The 18,968-nt window shown below is 43.2% G+C and overlaps 1 long non-coding RNA gene across 2 annotated transcripts; it reads right to left on the bottom strand.

The window, feature by feature from the left end:
• Nucleotides 1–2,220: 2,220 nt before the first annotated feature.
• On the bottom strand, nucleotides 2,221–16,532 carry LOC124036155. 2 transcript variants are annotated; one of them, XR_006838875.1, is made up of 3 exons: nucleotides 16,160–16,532; nucleotides 7,664–7,748; nucleotides 2,221–2,444 (listed from the first exon to the last, which is right to left on the bottom strand). It is a non-coding gene; the product is annotated as an uncharacterized LOC124036155 (long non-coding RNA). The 2 variants fall into 2 exon arrangements; XR_006838874.1 differs by having other exon boundaries at nucleotides 7,669–7,748; nucleotides 16,160–16,527.
• Between the last annotated feature and the right edge of the window lie 2,436 nt (nucleotides 16,533–18,968).

Below are 18,968 nucleotides of genomic sequence, written 5' to 3'. Positions count from 1 at the left end.
TAAGTCTGCAAGACAGCGTCTCTGAGGATTTAGGTATCACCCTGACAGTGTATTTCAGTAAGACCTACCTATTCATGTCTCAACCTAACCACAGCTGCCAGTCCCGTCAGCTCACTGTACCATCTCAGCGGTTTCCACAGATACTTGTGTTTGTATGGTGATGTCAGCACCCGGTACACGCATGACTAGTTGTATTATGAGTGAGCGGTGTCGGCGTATGGGATGTTGTGTTGCAGCTAAGACCTGAGTGGTTCTTCTACTCTCAGAGCAGGGGGCTCTGAGACAATGCTGACCTCAGGATCTGCGACTGGGGTTTTGTGTCCATTTCATTGTTGTTTTGTTGCGTCGTTGGCTTTTGTCACTCATCAACCCCTCAAAGGTCAAACGGGACATCATGGCTCAGGAACAGCTAGAAGATGCACTACTAATTCACAGCCTCAATTCAAACAACACATTATTTCACAACATAATACTACTATGTGTGATTCATTATTTCTGTAAAATTTTTAGGTGGGCATAAAAAAACATTATTTTGTTATCCACCTTCTTGATTTATAGTGCATTGGGTTGAATGCATGACACGGCCTGTCCAACCTTGGTAATGTGCAGTTGTAGCCACAAGGGGGTAGTAGTCACGTAGTATTGTTTTCACAGGATCTACTTTATGACTTCCAGTTGTAGGTTGGACTCAGTGAACTCAAAACTCATATGGAAATACTTGGCCTCGTCCCAATATTTGCTTTTTTCATTGTCCTCACATAACTGGGCGAAAAGTTTGACGCACGTTTGGAAAAGTCATTTGAAGAACAGATGTTTTTTCATTCCCATATGTCTACGTCATATCAGAATGCGGCCTTTACTGTTGTTTCAGATTCATTCCTTTATTCATTTGAGGAAGGACAGATGCTTGAGCAGTGCATCTTTCAGGTTTGAAATCTGTGTGCTGAAACGAGACTGAAAGAGTAAGTGAAAGTATAAAATGTACCTCTGGGAATTTGACTTTCTTTACTTTTGTGTTGTTTTGCTGTTGTTGCATTTGATTGTCAATGGTCTATTTGTCCTCTGACACAGAGATCACATGTTATCTTTAAAACATATTCATTTTCTATTGAAGTTGTCTACAAGTGCATCGTAATTGAAATACTGTTTCTTTGTCAATGCTTGTGTTAGCCATTTTACATTTGAGTCATTTAGCAGATACTCGTATCCAGAGCGATTTACAGTAGCAATTAGGGTTAAGTGCCTTAGGGCACATCGGCAGATTTTTCACATAGTTGGCTCAGGAATTCAAACCAGCAACCTTTCGGTTACTGGCCCAATGCTCTTAACCGCTAGGCTATTCAGCGGTCTTGGTGTATTTGTGAAGTGTCCAAGTGTTGTCCCATCTCTTCATTTTCACCTTTAATCATTTATGATCATCCCAGATTTGATTCATTCCCCATTTCGCTTGATGCAACTTGCCTTGGCGTAAAACGCGGGTTCAAGCCTTCAGAGTGTTTCAAGGTCACCCAGAAGTGGGCCAAGCTGTTCCCGGTGTCAGTCCCTATAACTTCACCGTGTGTGATGACAAAGCCGAGCTCCAGCGGAATAAACATGCAGGTCTTTGTGTGGGTGACTAATGTATGTCACAAACAGCCCCTTCTGAGTAGAGAGTCTCTTTGCAGTACACCAGCCTCCAAGGACTTACAGTCTCAGAGAAATCTGGGAATGATGTTGTGAAGACCGTGCATTTGCTGTAATTGTTGTGTGAAATGTGTATCCTCATGTTTTAAAACAGTGAGAGGCATTTTAGTTTCAATAAATCATTTTTTATACCGTTAGTAGGGTATATGACAGGCCATGATTGTAAATAAGAATTTGTTCTTAATTGACCTGCCTGTTAAAATAAAGTTACATGACAAAATATTAAAAATGAAGGTGGACAGAGTGACAGAATCTACTGTAGTTGCGATACTGGTGTGCTGTGTGTTTTTAAGAAGCTAGTTCAGAGACAGGGGAAACCCAGGCCCGTTTTCATTGTTCCCTCAGACTCTTTCCCACTGTAAAAGGATAAAACATGCATTGAGTCTGGCCTGGCTGAAAAACGTCAATGTGTTGGAAATTTCCCAGCATGTTAACATAACCTTACAGGGCCATTACTGACAGACTATTTCCATATGTCTGTATCTCCTCCAATTACAGAAAAGGCCAAATTAACTTTCCAAAAATCAAGTATGCTGATTGTTTTAACTTTTTATTTAAGGTCAATTTGAACCGAAACTGAAAAATGTGTGAAAACGTGTTGTTCCACCCCTGTGATTGTTCTTGCCACATCTGCTGAGTTGAAACTCTATTTCAGGCTCTGTTGTTTTGGCATAAAGAAAGCGTGAACACTCCCAGCTGTTTGGTGAGTGCTTCAGCCAGCCTTCCAATACTGGAGCTCTCTTCTTGACCACAGGTCTCCTCTGAAAAAAGGAGATTCTTTATTTCTAAGCAACTAAATAAAGGGTACATCAAAAAGGAAGTGAAAGGACAACTAAACAGTTCATCCTGTGACACAGGGTGTCGCTGTCCTCAGCTTCCCGTAACAGAAGGGGAAATCATTCTGAAATAAATGTACTGTGAAAACGTGCACTGATCTTATGATGAGAAGATTATGAGTCACTTCGCCAAAACACATGATCTACCATAACAACCCAGGGAAATGGAATTACATTGCCTTGCAAAAGTATTCAGACCCCTTGGATTTCTTCACATTTGATTGTGTTAGAAAGTGGGATTTAAAATGGATTTAATTGTCTTTTTTTTTTGTCAATGATCTACACCAAATATTTTTTTATGTCAAAGTGAAAGATATTTAAAAAATCATTACTAAAATATAGTCGATGAATAAGTATTCAGCCCCTAAATTAGTTGAGGAGTAAAATGTGGCATAACACATCACATAAGTTACATTGACTCAGTATGTGTGGAAAAAATAGTGGTTGACATACCCGTCCTCTGTCCCCCATACATACAACATAAACTCAGCAAAAAAAGAAATGTCCTCTCACTGTCAACTGCGTTTATTTTCAGCAAAATTGTGTTTTGATTGAAATTGAACATGACAAGATTCAGCAACTGAGACATAAACTGAACAAGTTCCACAGACATGTGACTAACAGAAATTGAAAAATGTATCCCTGAACAAAGTGGGGGATCAAAATCAAAAATGACAGTATCTGGCAGAGGTTGACCGATTTAATCGGAATGGCCAATTAATTAGGGCCGATTTCAAGTTTTCATAACAATCGGTAATCTGCATTTTTGGACACCGAGGAGACTGCGTGGCAGGCTAACTACAATGTTACGCGGGTGCAGCAAGGAGCCAATGTAAGGTACTAGCTAGCATTAAACGTATCTTATAAAAACAATCAATCTTAACATAATCACTATTTAACTACACATGGTTGATGATATTACTAGTGTATAAAGCTTGTCCTGCTTTGCATATAATCGATGCGGTGCCCATTTAATTTATCATTGAATCATAACCTACTTCGCCAAACGGGTGATTTAACAAGCGCATTCGCGAAAAAAGCACTGTCGTTGCACCAATGTACCTAACCATAAACATCAACGCCTTTCTTAAAATCAATACACAAGTATATATTTTTAAACCTGCATATTTAGTTAATATTGCCTGCTAACATGAATTTTTTAAAACTAGGGAATTGTGCACGCAGAGTCAGGGTATATGCAACATTTTGGGCCACTTGGCTCGTTGCGAACTAATATGCCAGAATTTTACATAATTATGACATAACATTGAAGGGTGTGCAATGTAACGGGAATATTTAGATTTATGGATGCCACCTGTTAGATAAAATACGGAACGGTTCCGTATTTCACTGAAAGAATAAACATTTTGTTTTCGGAATGATAGTTTCCGGATTTGACCATATTAATGACCTAAGGCTCGTATTTCTGTGTGTTATTATAATTAAGTCTATGATTTGATAGAGCAGTCTGACTGAGCGGTGGTAGGCAGCAGCAGGCTCGTAAGCATTCATTCAAACAGCACTTTACTGCATTTGCCAGCAGCTCTTCACAATGCTTCAAGCATTGCGCTGTTTATGACTTCAAGCCTATCAACTTCCGAGATTAGGCTGGCAATACTAAAGTACCTATTAGAACATCCAATAGTCAAAGGTATATGAAATACAAATGGTATAGAGAGAAATAGTTCTATAATAACTACAACCTAAAACTCCTTACCTGAGAATATTGAAGACTCATGTTAAAAGCAACCACCAGCTTTCATATGTTCTCATTTTCTGAGCAAGGAACTTAAACGTTAGCTTTTTTACATGGCACATATTGCACTTTTACTTTCTTCTCCAACACTTTGTTTTTACATTATTTAAACCAAATTGAACATGTTTCATTATTTATTTGAGACTAAATTGAGTTTATTGATGTATTATATTAAGTTAAAATAAAAGTGTTCATTGTTCATTCAGTATTGTTGTAATTGTCATTATTACAAATATATATATGAAAATCGGCCGATTAATCAGTATCGGCTTTATTTGGTCTTCCAATTATCGGTATCAGTGTTGAAAAATCATAATCAGACCTCTAGTATCTGGTGTGGCCACCAGCTGCATTAAGTACTGCAGTGCATCTCCTCCTCATGGACTGCAAACAGATTTGCCCGTTCTTGCTGTGAGTGTTACCCCACTCTTCCACCAAGGCACCTGCAGTTCCCGGACATTTCTGGGGGGAATGGCCCTAGCCCTCACCCTCCGATCCAACAGGTCCCAGACGTGCTCAATGGGATTGAGATCCGGGCTCTTCGCTGGCCATAGCAGAACACTGACATTCCTGTCTTGCAGAAAATCACGCACAGAATGAGCAGTATGGCTGGTGGCGTTGGCATGCTGGAGGGTCATGTCAGGACGAGCCTGCAGGAAGGGTACCACATGAGGGAGGAGGATGTCTTCCCTGTAACGCACAGCGTTGAGATTGCCTGCAATGACAACAAGCTCAGTCCGATGATGCTGTGACATACTGCCCGAGACCATAACGACCCTCCACCTCCAAATTGATCCCGCTCCTGAGTACAGGTCTCGGTGTAACGCTCATTCCTTCGATGATAAACGCGAATCCAACCATCACCCCTGATGAGACAAAACCGCAACTAGTCAGTGAAGAGCACATTTTTCCAGTCCTGTCTGGTCCAGCGACGGTGGGTTTGTGCCCGATGTTGCCGGTGATGTCTGGTGAGGACCTGCCTTACAACAGGCCTACAAGCCCTCAGTCCAGCCTCTCTCAGCCTATTCCGGACAGTCTGAGCACTGATGGAGGGATTGTGCGTTCCTGGTGTAACTTGGGCAGTTGTTGTTGCCATCCTGTACCTGTCCTGCAAGTGTGATGTTTGGATGTACCGATCCTGTGCAGGTGTTACACGTGGTTTGCCTCTGTGAGAACGATCAACTGTCTGTCCTGTCTACCTGTAGCGCTGTCTTAGGTGTCTCACAGTACGGACATTGCAATTTATTGCCCTGGCCACATCTGCAGTCCTCATGCCTCCTTGCAGCATGCCTAATGCACATTCACGCAGATGAGCAGGGACCCTGGGCTTCTTTTTTTTTGGTGTTTTTCAAAGTCAGTAGAAAGGCCTCTTTAGTGTCCTAAGTTTTCATAACTGTGACCTTAATTGCCTACCGTCTGTAAGCTGTTCGTGTCTTAATGACTGTTCCACAGGTGCATGTTAATTAATTGTTTATGGTTTATTGAACACGCATCGGAAGCAGTGTTTAAACCCTTTACAATGAAGATCCTGTGAAGTTTTGGGGGATTTTTACAAATTATCTTTGAAAGACAGGGTCGTGAAAAAGGGATGTTTCTTTTTTTGCTGAGTTTATGTAAGGTCCCTCAGTCAAGTATCACAGATTCAACTACAAAGTCCAGGGAGCTTTTCGAAAGCCTCATAAAGGGCAGTGATTGGTAGATGGGTAACAATAACAAATCAGACATTGACTATCTCTTTAAGCATGGTCAATTTAATAATTATGCTGTGGATGATGTATTAAACCACCCAAACACATTAAAGATACAGTCGTCCTTCTGAACTGAGCTGCAGGGAAGGAATTGAACTGCTCATGGATGTTGCCATTGGGGATTTTAAAACAGCTACAGAGTTCAATGGCTTTGATCGGAGAAAACTGAGGATGGATCAACAAAGTTGTAGTGACTCCACAATAATGACCTAAATGACAGAGTGAAAAGAAGAATACAAGTATACAGAAGAAAGATGTTCCGTCCTGCATGCAACAAGGCACTAAAGTAATACTGCAACAAAATATACTTTTTGGCCTAATTGAAAAGCCAGATGTTTGGGGAAAATCCAACACAACACATCACTGAGTAACTGCCTCCTTATTTTCAAGCATGGTGGTGGCTGCATCATGTTATGGGTGTACTTGACATCGGCAAAGACAATTTTTCAGGATTAAAATTATTGGGATGGAGCTAAGCACAGGCAAAATCCTAAGGAAAACCTGCTTTCCACCAGACTTAGAGATTAATTCACCTTTCAGCAGGACAATAACCTGCAACACAAGGCCAAATCTACATGGGAGTTGCTTACTAAGAATACAGTGAATGTTCCTGAGTGGCCAAGTTACAGTTTTGATTTTACTTGAAAATCTATGGCAAGACATTAAAATGTATTATTCTTAAAACATTTTTTTGAATTTTTATTTCACTTTGACATTGCACAGTAGTTTCTGTAAGTTGTTGACAAAAAATTACAATTAAATCAATTTGAATTCCACTTTGTAATATATATATATATATTTTTTTAAAGAAATCCAAGGGGTCTGAATACTTTTGCAAGGCACTGTACATGGTAAGTATAATTACATAGAGTGTTGAATCTTTGCAATGTTGTTTTTACTCCTGGATAGTACAGTAGAGTCTACAGTAGAACATAGAACATTAGTGCTGGCTGTATGTTTACATGTTATCTGTTCTCTTATCCCATCACTCGGGGTGTTTGTACCGCAGTCTGCATTCATTGATCAGTGAGTTGTTCTCATGTAAACCCACCGACAGCAATGAATGTTTATTGCAGCATTAGGAGGTGGACCTCTTAACTAAGTCCAGTATGGGAAATAACAGAAGATGATGTAAAACCAGGATATTTACAGGAAGTGTCTGTCTTCATCCCTCTCTTCTTGCCAAGTGTCTCTTTAAAGGTGGCCCTCAGGGTACATTTAACGGTCGATGGTTTTGGACAGATGCTCAAACTCACCGACAGCGTTGAATGTTTACTGAGGGCACCAGGAGAAATGTCTTGTCCTTTAGTTGCCACACTCACGTCCCTGGATCAGCAACCACTCGCCTATGTTCAGCAACCACTACACCACATAATATAGGCTGCTGTTTTCAAGCCAGCAGATATAGGAGGCCACTCATTTCTCTTGGCCAGCGTGTTCAATGTGGACGCCCAGTTTGTTACCACCCATGTTGTTGTTGAGTTGCTAATAGATTTTGATGAGGTGCCAGCAGGGGAGGAGAGGAGAGTCATGATGTTGGTTTTCCCGAAATAGTCATTCCTGCAGCTGTGGTGAATACCATAGTCATCTTCCTTTTCTGCTGCTGCGATGAAACTTGTGACTGCTAACAAGACTCTTACCTTACCTAGCCCAGAGCAGCGCCTCTTTCTCCCCCAGCATATTCCATCTCCTCCTCACACACGCTACACATCCCAGTCCCCTGTGCTGTGGGGAGAACAGACGAAGAAAAAGGAAAGAGCCTGAATATAAAATCGAAAACGGCACGTCAATCAATCCTCCAAAAATGATCTTGGAGAAATGGAAGCATGTTGTGATGGTTAGCTAAGCGCGTGTTGTAGAGATCCCCCCCCCCCTACAGCATAAACCATTGCACTGTAGCATTGTTAGTAGTTTGACGGCTGTTCCCTTTACCCTGCTCTGAACCCCAGCTCTGTACTGCACGGGGAACACAGCATCTTCCTGTTTCAGCCTCTTTGAGGTTGGAAACTCATGCAGTCATGTTTTATTCATGCCATTTCCCATTCCTCCTCTTAACTGTGTAACATGCAGCAGGGATTTGAGACACTTCTCTTGCTTTTGTTCTTCTTTTGTAATCTTTGACACACAAATCTGGCATTTAGGATGGGTGGGGAATACAAAAGCCTGGTTCAAATATTATGGAATATAATGCAACTAATTAGTTTTGTTGAGGGTTTTTAGAATGTGTCTCGTATAGAGCACTGGATTACAGGCTTCCTGTCTCTGTTAGTTCCATCCAACATGAAATGATGATATAATTGATTGGTTCTCCAGACCTCAGTTTCCTGCGTTAGCTTTGTCTCTTCACCTTAAGGCTGCTTGACGAGACCCATGAAATAATAGACTGTTCAGGTCCTTTTGCATTCTGACACAGTTCACTGAGGCATCACTATGCCTTTACTGCAGTATTCTGTTGTCACGTTTCTCACATTGTCTAATTTCATATATTCCATGAGCGTTAATATCTGTAGCAAGTTGGCTGATTACAGAGGACTTAACAAAACATGTTTGGAAAAGCATTCTTCTCTTATGTCCGTCCTCAGTGTTCCCCCCGTTTCAAGGTAAGCAGTGATTGTGTTTCAGCCTGGTCAGAGATTCCTAAAATGAATTTGGCATTGGGTTGGCTGTGGTCCCTACCTTCCTTGGCACTTGTACAATTTAGCTGTCTGCCCCAAGACACACAAGGGCTTTTCATTCTGGAATATCTCTTTCCTTTTCCCCTCTATTCATTTGACTGAACTTTTATCCTGTTTGCATGCAGAACACATTGGCAGTCTGACTCAAATCCACACATGCTGTACTTCCTTATGAAATAGTTCTGTCTCAGACCGCCCAGGCTGATATCACTGAAACAATCTGTCATTTTCCCTCGACTTTGCATTAGGGAGCAAGCTGTGAAATTTGAACTGAGAGTTTGGGACCGTTTGTGAGTGTTTGATTGAGTTACCGATAGTGAACCAGTCTGTAGTGTCTGTAGTGAGAGAGCGAGGTAGGGCCACAGAGTGAACTGGATTTACTTTACCACTGTCACTGAACCCACTTGAACCCTGCGGCATCAGCACATTCCAGAGGTCAGAAATGAGAAAGCACACAGTGTACTCTCTGACTGGCTGACGTCACTGTGCTCAAGTCCATCAACAGGATCCAGGATTGTAACGTTACCTATCTCACACTAAGAAACCAGGTCAGACAATCTGTCTTATGAACATTTGACCTAATACAATGTACAGTAGACATGAGGGGACTGCATTTAAACGCGTATATATTTCAATATTCCCGAGGACATTTTCTTCTGACTGTGGGAATGTGTTGAAGACATTCTGTCACATACTGTACGCACTCTTAACCTGACACTTTCAACATTCCGGTTCTAAAAATACTCCACCGAGTTTCTTCAGGCATGAGACATGCCCTGACATATACATCACACTACGTGTCTGACTGTCCGTCAGCAGTACACAACGACCTGGGACACTGTCATTTAATCTCATAGCTTCTTAACCTTCTACTGCAGTGGGTCACACAGAGTGTTTCTTGGTGGTCTTGAACAAGTCTACTTTGAAACAGAAGAATACACTTCACACACGTTTATGGGCTTAAAAGAAAAGACGATACAACTCTCGTACCATGTCAGATATAGAGTTGAAAAAAATTCAATTTTGAGTTTGCATCCCAATATTACACTCTTTTTTTTTACCCCCTTTTCTCCCCAATTTCATGGTATCCAATTGTTTAGTAGTTACTATCTTGTCTCATCGCTACAACTCCCGTACAGGCTCGGGAGAGACGAAGGTCGAAAGCCATGCGTCCTCCGAAACACAACCCAACCCAACCAAGCCGCAGTGCTTCTTAACACAGCACGCATCCAACACGGAACACGGAAGCCAGCAGCACCAATGTGTCGGAGGAAACACTGTGCACCTGGCGACCTGGTTAGCGTGCACTGCGCCCGGCCCGCCACAGGAGGCGCTAGTGTGCGATGAAACAAGGATATCCCTACCGGCCAAACCCTCCCTAACCTGGACGACGCTAGGCCAATTGTGTGTCCTGGGAGGCCCCGAATATTACACTTTATATGAATCACAGAAGACTGAAATATAGAAAAACTGTTTGACATAGAAACACCAGATTTGTCAGTATTTTATTAATTTTTTATTAATGATGAAATTATGAAAAATATTAATAGCATTCCACCCATGAGGCCACTAGGATCAATTGACTGCAGGAAATGGCTACAGACACATTTAATCACTTCACAGAGTGGTCTGAATTTTGATAGAAAACGCAATCAAATCCAACAAATATGCCTTAATTGCCATGTCAGTCAGAACATGTGAGAACAAGTAAGATCTGACACATTTTTAACTGGCATAATTGCAAATCTCTTCTAAATTAACTCATTTTGTATTAGATTTAGTGTTGCAGTGGGGTAGTATCATATTACGTGTCACGTTATAGTGGAATAATAGTTGATGTCTCCTACAGTTTCGTCTAGCTGCTATGGTATGCATAGTTGTAGCAGCAGGGTGTAGTATTATATGATATGGTATGATATTCAGAGGCTCAGGTGGAAGAAAGGACCACCCCTGGGTTCCCCAGCGCTGAGGGACTACTACTCTGAGATCTCTCCCAGGCAGAGCGCCAAGCCTCAGTCCGCCACGCCAAGCCTCCAGAACTCTCCACGTGCCACCTCTGACTCTGCCAAGGCTCCGGGTGTTTCATTTCCAACTCTCAGCCCGCCAGCCAGAGCCATTTTTTCTCTTTAATGCCAAAAAGCACTGAGTTAACCTTTGATGCTCTCAGGCAGCACATTCTCACCCTCCATGCGGTCACAGTTAACCTCTTCCTTCACATAAAGGGAAGAGGCTAACTGTGTAAGAAGACAAATAACTATTACAGAGGGAGTGTTGTAGTGTTATAGAATGGTACTAAACACTACATCACTCCCCTCGGTCCTTAGTCTGGGCTGTTTGTTATATCTCCTCACACATCCACTGCATCTGGTAATCGTTCTCCCTTGTCACACACTCAGACTGCAATGCTCGTTTGTGTAAAACCAGTTGTAAAATGTGTTGGGATCGGACACGGTTTAATCAAGCTGATGAATATGTTATAAGCTCTTTCATGAGAAGTTTTGAAGATTGCTAACAGAAAAAGTGATGGAGCCCCTTGTGGGCGTCTACTGGATTTAGCCGTGACATTTCTCTGGTGTCTGCTGTCACGTCTGTCTCATTGGTTAGGTGCACTGGCGTCATAAACACGGGCTTTGTCACAGACCAAAATCCACAAATGTGGTCCTATTATGCATTGTTACCAGAGCTATAGTACGGCCGTACAGTCCAATTGAAGATGCTTTAGTTATCTGGTTAAAGAACGCATAACCAACATATTATTCTTAACATACCCCCCCCCCCCCTCAAGGTTGACCGCAACAAAAAGTTACACAACATTTGTTTATGGCACATAATCCCTGCTTTAATCTGTTGTGTATAGACGCAGTGCAGTCATGGCATCATCTCCAGGCCCAGAGGGTTAGCGTTTCTCCTCTGACGACTGTTTGCACTCACTGCACTCTGGATCACAATAAATAAGGCATGCAGCTGCCCACCATCTCTCCTTCCCCTCCCTCTATACTCTCCTCCTCCCTCCTCTTCTCCCGCCTGCCTCTCAACCCCCCCCCCCTGCTGGGGGCGCGAAGGAGGGATGTCTCACACGGTGAGATTTAAAATAGCACGGAGGGGCAGGGAGGAGAGGCACCGCACGACGAAGCAGTGCTGATTTCATATTTCCGTTATCACTAGGAGCCAGTGGACTGAGCCAGCATGGGAATGACCTGAATATAGATGGAACTTTCATTTGTCCTGGAGCTGTGCTGCCTTATGGCAGGTATTGACACGCCAAGTCAACCTTTGTTCTCAGTAGAATTCCACATAAGGCACGAGCAGGATGGCTGTGGATGTTGCCATTTGGCAAGCCAATGCTCAATCAGTGTCACTCATAATACTGCTGATTTGATTTCACTAAAGTAGCACATTACAACTCTACAATGTCCTGTGCTGTTAATAAACCTCCATGCTTTCCTATTGGCTCAAAGTACATGTAGCTTTCTGCTGTGGTGTACCAGTCAGTGGAGCAGAGTTGAAAGCATTGATCCAGAGAGTTAGTTAGTTGTATAGAGTCTTAACCCCCCTTCCAGGCAGTGCCTTCCTCTAGCTGCATGAAGAAATCTCAGCTGAATTCATGTCTCCTTTCAGATTTCTAAGAGGCGTTAAACCTTTCTGGATTAAAGTAGGTAAGCTGACAGGCAGAAGATTGTATTAGCTGGTGTGTTGGCACAGCTTAGAATTTTATTTCCTTCTCGCTGACCTGGTAGACAGCATTGTTGTGTTTTTCCATTTTAAATTACAGCAAAAACATCCATACTGTTTCTTTCTCTTCCCATGTTTTCCATCGTTCTCTCCCTTTCTCACTCTACCGTTCTCTCTCTCTCTCTCTCTCTCTCTCTCTCTCTCTCTCTCTCTCTCTCTCTCTCTCTCTCTCTCTCTCTCTCTCTCTCTCTCCATCTCCCTCAAAGCACTGACAGCATACTTCTGTGAACACATAATTTATCATCTGCTAAGCCATGCTGATTATAGAGCTTTCCCCACAGCCCTTATCTGTTGCTGAGCCTGCTTTTCACTCCACAGCTGCCAATTATATCCCGGCCCGGCCGGCTGGCCTGCAAACAGACCTGGTCTGTCAGCCAGCTGCAAACTGATGGAGGGCTTGGAAATACATGTTATAGGCTTACCCTTACACAGGGAATAGAACAGTTATGGTTTGATATCGGGACTTGACCTCAGTGAGTGTTGCATTAGGGTGATAGTTGAATAGCATTGCCTTAAACCAGGTGATGGATGCCAGGAGGATGGTGGTGATGTGACAGTGCTCGGTTATTAGGAGAACAGCCTGTGGGGAGGGTATGTATTGCATGCAGATAGCGGCTCCCCGGCCTCTCAGCTGATGTAATGTGACGTTTGATTGTCAGTGTAATGGGAAGAGACGTGCACATCAGAGCAATGTGGGTCAGAGAGGCAGATGACCAGCCTGCAGCCTGTATGTGCTGCCGCTGCCTAATCTGCTCTAACACAGCCAGAAGGGACTCCTAATCGACCCTGATATTCACTGAGTCCACATTACGCTCTCTGCTCTCTGGTTCAGCATAGCTGTGGAGGGGGATGGAGCCTCAGTTTGTGACGGACACAGCATTTCCATTATACAAAGATGTATGTTTCCTGATTTAGGTTTTCTGATGATATAAGATGTTTCGCTGAGAAATGTTCAGTGGAACAACAAAATTATTCAACTTCAAAGGAAATAATCCAGACCTGATCCAGCCCTTGTTTAACGGCCCACGAACCATTAAAACAGACCGTGTAGGAATGGACTAGGAAGTTGAGAATCCTCTCCTTTCCTTCTGTGATCTCCGATCGAGCACAGAGCGATGACAAGAGACCGTTCAGGAAACTAGAATCTCAATTTATATGTTACGCTTAACAAGTCAAGTTCACTTTAAGCATGCCAAATTCAGTTTTCACACTTGAGATGTATCTCATCATCTGGGCTCCTTTTCATTTGATGTAAGAACCACACTGATCGGATCCTTCTCCACGGTCTTACAGGTTTTCAAATATTTGTGAAGAATTCGGAAATGTATATTTGAGAATTCTGTGGTGTTGCAGTAAGATATCTACCGTATGCAGTGTGCTGATGGAGAGTGCCGGATTCCAACATGGTCATTAGGGACAGAGATTGTACTAGCGAGAGAGAGAGAGAGAGAGAGAGAGGGACGTTTTGCAAAGGTTTGTAGTGCACATCTGTGGGGTCTTAACAGCCCCGTCATAGCCAGACAGAGGTGACAATGAGGCCTTGAAGTGTGGTGACATTTTATGCTCAGACTGCTTTTTTACAGCTATGGAAAGGCTCTGGAGAATCTGCCACTGCTTCATCAAAGCCAGTCATTTCCTGTCCATTTCAACCCCCATCCCACTACCCTGATTCCACGTCTGCTAATCCCACCCCCGCAAACCCCCTTGCCCCCCTGCCGGCGCCCCTGCTGGCGCCCCGCCTGCCCGTTCCACTCCACTCTGTGCTATGCTGCCCTGGGCTGGGCTAGGCTAGGCTATGTGGCTATGTGCTTTGTGTCAGTAGGCTTGCGGCTGAGCATTAACAAAATCCTCATTGTCCAGCGCGGGAGTGGTAACTCGCTGTCTGGTTCTCTATTCAAATCCAGGTAAAGGGGTCTGAGAGATCCAGCCTCATAGCAAAGTCCAGTCCCAGCGCAGGCCAGGCTACAGGGCCGGAGGACAGGTTGCACAAGCTCTCAAACCCTGCACCCAAACACACTCCTATCTCAGCCTCAAAGATCAACAAGTGATAGCGAGTGATTCACAAATGCTTTGACCCTAAGATGTGCAGTTTTAAAAATTTGTTTCGGACTAAAGCGAATACATTCAATTCATCAATAGTCTTTCATTGATTCCTCTAATTGTTGACGGAGATTGAATGTAACTTCTTGTTGCCAGACTTCCATCGTGGCAACACAGATGTGTATCAGAGTAACAAGACTCTACATGCAAAGGCATCTCAAAGAACTACTTGTACTGGGGCTATATCCTGGGGATGTGGTACACATATGCACACCAAATACTTTTTCTCTGTTGATTCTCCCCAGAGCCATAGCTGTTTTTAACGATGCCTATGGAAGACTGTCTGTCTATAGTCCACAGCTGTGCAGTGATAACGTTTGTTTTTAAAGCTGCTTTTCTAGTGTCATCAAATGACGTGTCCGTATATTATTGTAGTTTGAAAAAAATACTTGTTGTGGTATTTTCACGTTTTTGTCATAATCCGTCTTTAATGTCTGTCCTCCTCTCTGTCACTGTGTCGGTTTGTTCATGGGATTTGGGCAATGTTTTTGGTGTTACTAGTCCCTCTCTCAGACAGCTTTTGTAGTGGATTAAGGGCTTTGGACAAAGCAGACACGACAAACAAGATAGCTGGGGACAGGCTGCATTTCCTGTCACTCAATACATTCCAACTCCTCCGACCCCCCCCCCCCACACACACACACACACAAGACGCCGGAAAAAAACACCAGCCGTTCTTATAATTACACTCCTCTCTCTCTTCCTCTTTCACTGCTGTTTATAAACCTTCTTGGGCATCCTACGTTGCATTTTTTACTTCTCAGCCTCCGAGCACGTTACTACTTCCCAGCAACTATGTTTTTTCTGTGTACAACGAGAGTCAAAGAAAGGGGAGGGGGACGAGAGAGACTCTTTGAAAAGCTAGTCAAAAGTGAAGCATGGTCACCTCTAACCCGGGCCAGGCATCCCCTCCTCCAGCACCCTGAGCAGCAGCTGGCTGCCTATCTCTCACTGCTCTAATGGCTGACACGGCGGTCTGGATGGGGCTGGACGCTTTTGTCCACAGTTCCTCTCAGTCAAACAACTACTACTGCTACTGGGCGCACCCAACATTCCCAGGGACCAGCGTTATGAAACACACGCAGACATACAGGGAAACGCACAGGGATGCATTCATTCACACACACGCACACGAGCACATACTTAAACACACACACACACAGACATACTTTGTCTACCGCACACAATCTCTCTCAAACTCGCTCTTTCACACAGACCCTCTGTTTAAAGCACACATGCACTCTAAGACAAACTGTACCTCGCACGCATACTCTCCAATGCATACACACACGTTGTAATAACCACATACAAGCATGCCCTTTTAAAGACAATCCAATACTTACACAATCCTCTTCTTTATAAACAGTCGTATCACCAATAGGTAAGTGGAAATCATAATTGCAGTTCTAGTACACTCAACTAAGCCATCAGTGAGCACATACAATAAGGCTCTCATTCAGAAATAATGCATAGAAGAAGAGCTTAGAAGATTGTGCTAATAAGGCGTATAATGGGGAGAATGTGTTCTATTCAGAGCCACTCGGACATCATGCAGAGGGGAGCGACTGGCACAGTGTGGCCAGAGGTGAATTGTTACAAAATACAGATTGTATATGAATAGATACTCACTGAAATAATAGCGGATAGTTATTCAGTTGAAGTTCTCTGCTTGTCTCGTCGATGTTGTTGCAGAACGTGGGAAAGTGTATAGGTGGGAGAAAAGGGAAGGAAAAACCCCTCCGTAGCCGGTCGAACAGCCAACTTCCCTCAAGTGCACACGTTGAAAAGTTAGTGTGGAACTGAGGGGAATGGGTTCTTCTCCCTCCCTCCCTCTCTCCCTGCCTCTGTCCCCCCCCCCACACACACACACACATACTCAAACACATTCACACACGCTGTCCGATCTTCTGATGTCCTGCCCGATCTGTCTGTCTCTCTCCCTCTTTCTCTCTCTTTCACACACACTCTATCTCTCTGTTTTTCCTCCCTGTGTCTCACCCCACTCTCTCTCACTCTGTCCCCGTCCCTCCCCCCCCCCCCCCACCACACACACACACAGACGCATACAAACATGCATGCACATACACACAGAGGAGCTTGGCTACGCAAGTTATTAAACTGCTCCACATTTAATTGCATGAACTATATATGAACCAGTTGATGGACAGGAGCACATTTAGTCATGTGTTAAAGAGCAAGAGCAGTTATTGGCTGAGACTTTGAGTGCCAGGGGCTAGGGCTCAGTGATTGGGCAGTGTTCAGACCATTGAAAGTAGAGCCCTCTCTATTGAATGGCTACTGGTGTGGGTGGGGCCTGTGTTTGGGTGACAGACTGGCTCTGAAAAATGATCCTGAGAGTTCAGCTACTTTGCCAACCAGAGCAGCCTATGCAGAAAGGAGGGGAGAAGTGGGGTGATGTTTAGTATTTGTGAAAGGAAGGAATCTGCTCACCAGTAGTTTTATCATTGAAATATAGTCAGTATTGTTTTTTAATGACACACTTTGGAGTATACAATGAAGAATATAATCTAAAATGTCTTACCCAACTGTTTTGAATAAAACATGTGTAAAATATATTTAGCATCATTGGACGGTACATACAAGAACAATTCTGATCTCATAATAACGGATTCATTCGAGTCTCCTCGGCTTTTGTCTCGCTTGCCAAGGATGCCGATTTCTCTCTTCGCCACCCAGCAGAGGCCGGCTAAACCCCTAGTGTCCCACAGAGCCTTACATTTACATGTCTCCCTGAGATGCACTAGCTGGATACAGCCCCACACTCCTCCCTTTGTGTGCCTTTCCCCCTCTCTCCCTCTCCCCTCTCTCCCCTCTCTCCCCATCTCTACCCAGTGATGACGACAGGCCGGGCCCGGGAGTGCTGCCAAGCGCTTTCATTCACACCTGATTAGATCACAGTGACCTCGATAACATCACTCTGCTCCACGCCCTGCGCCACACTGGGACACAAGCCTTTTGTTTGGGTTGAGAAAATACTGTGTCTGCACAAATTGACGCTAAATTAGATGGAGGGGATATTAATGTAGAAATGTCTGAAGATGTGAGAGGGGAAAATTGTGCACGTTACAGAATAGGTAGATATAATATCTTACAATGGGGGTTATTGTACAGTATTTAATGTCATTTCAAGTGGAATGTGTACATGTTGGTATGTTATAAAGGACCGAGGTGGAAATATTGATTCATGGAGCCGGTGACAGCTGAAAACGACTGTCTTTCAATGTTTTTACATTTGGTCAGAGTAGAGGAGAGTTTGGGAGCCATGGCTGTGTGTTCGCGCGCGTGTGTGTAGGTGTGTGTTTAGGACACAGGACTGACATCAGTGCCATCTGCGACAACCCTACATCCCGATGACGATGAAAGCTATTTCAGCACAGTGGTTTTATGAGCATGATTGCATCAGTCTATTTTCAGTCACCTACATTAACATATTGGGCGATTCCAAGGCGGCATGGCCCCGCAAATATTTTTGGTATCACAGATTATTCTGGCAATTTTCACATAGAAACCTCATTAGGAGGAAGGATATTTAACATACTTTTTACATTTGTATCACAAGTCGTTTTTGAGAAAAGCATGATGAAAGTGGCCATTTTGGGGCCTTTTTAGACTTACTGTATACATGCCTCGTGTTACATGGTACATACAACATCGTGGTGTCATAATACTCTTTATAGTGTGTTCTAAAATACGGATTATGTCTATATTCTGAAAAAAAATTGCATTCAATTATTCAACATTACAGTGCCCATTTTGATTTTGCTTATTTCTTGGACATATTGATTGAAACAATATACTCTTCAAACACATCACATTTCCAGAGTGTGCTCTCTGCTATTTTTAAGGAAGTTATCCATTTTATACATAGAAATGTACATTATTGTTACGCTTGTTGTCGGATGATAAATGACCGGACCAAGGTGCAGCGTGGTAGGCGTACATTCTCTCTTTATTTGAAAACGTAACACCGGGAAAAAACAATGAACACAAAATGTAAAGCTAGTCATGCATAAAGCAACAAACTTAAGACTTAAGACTTAAGACAAGATCCCTACCAACTGAGCTCCCTCTGTAGCTCATTCGGTAGAGCATGGTGCTTGTAACGCCAGGGTAGTGGGTTCGATCCCCGGGACCACCCATACGTAGAATGTATGCACACATGACTGTAAGTCGCTTTGGATAAAAGCGTCTGCTAAATGGCATTTATTATTATTATTATTATTATTATTATTATATTATATATAAACCCAAAAGGAAACTGACAACTTATATCTGATTCCCAATCAGAGGCAATGATACACAGAAAACCTAGAACCTAGAAACCTAGAATGCCCACCCTTATACAACCTGACCTAACCAAAAATGGAGAAATAAAAAGGCTCTCTAAGGTCAGGGTGTGACAGTACCCCCCCCAAAG

This window comes from Oncorhynchus gorbuscha, linkage group LG05 (assembly GCF_021184085.1).
Source record: "Oncorhynchus gorbuscha isolate QuinsamMale2020 ecotype Even-year linkage group LG05, OgorEven_v1.0, whole genome shotgun sequence".
Classification (NCBI taxonomy): Eukaryota; Metazoa; Chordata; class Actinopteri; order Salmoniformes; family Salmonidae; genus Oncorhynchus; species Oncorhynchus gorbuscha.
Note: the sequence above shows the minus strand (reverse complement) of the source record. Positions and strands in the feature narration are given on the sequence as shown.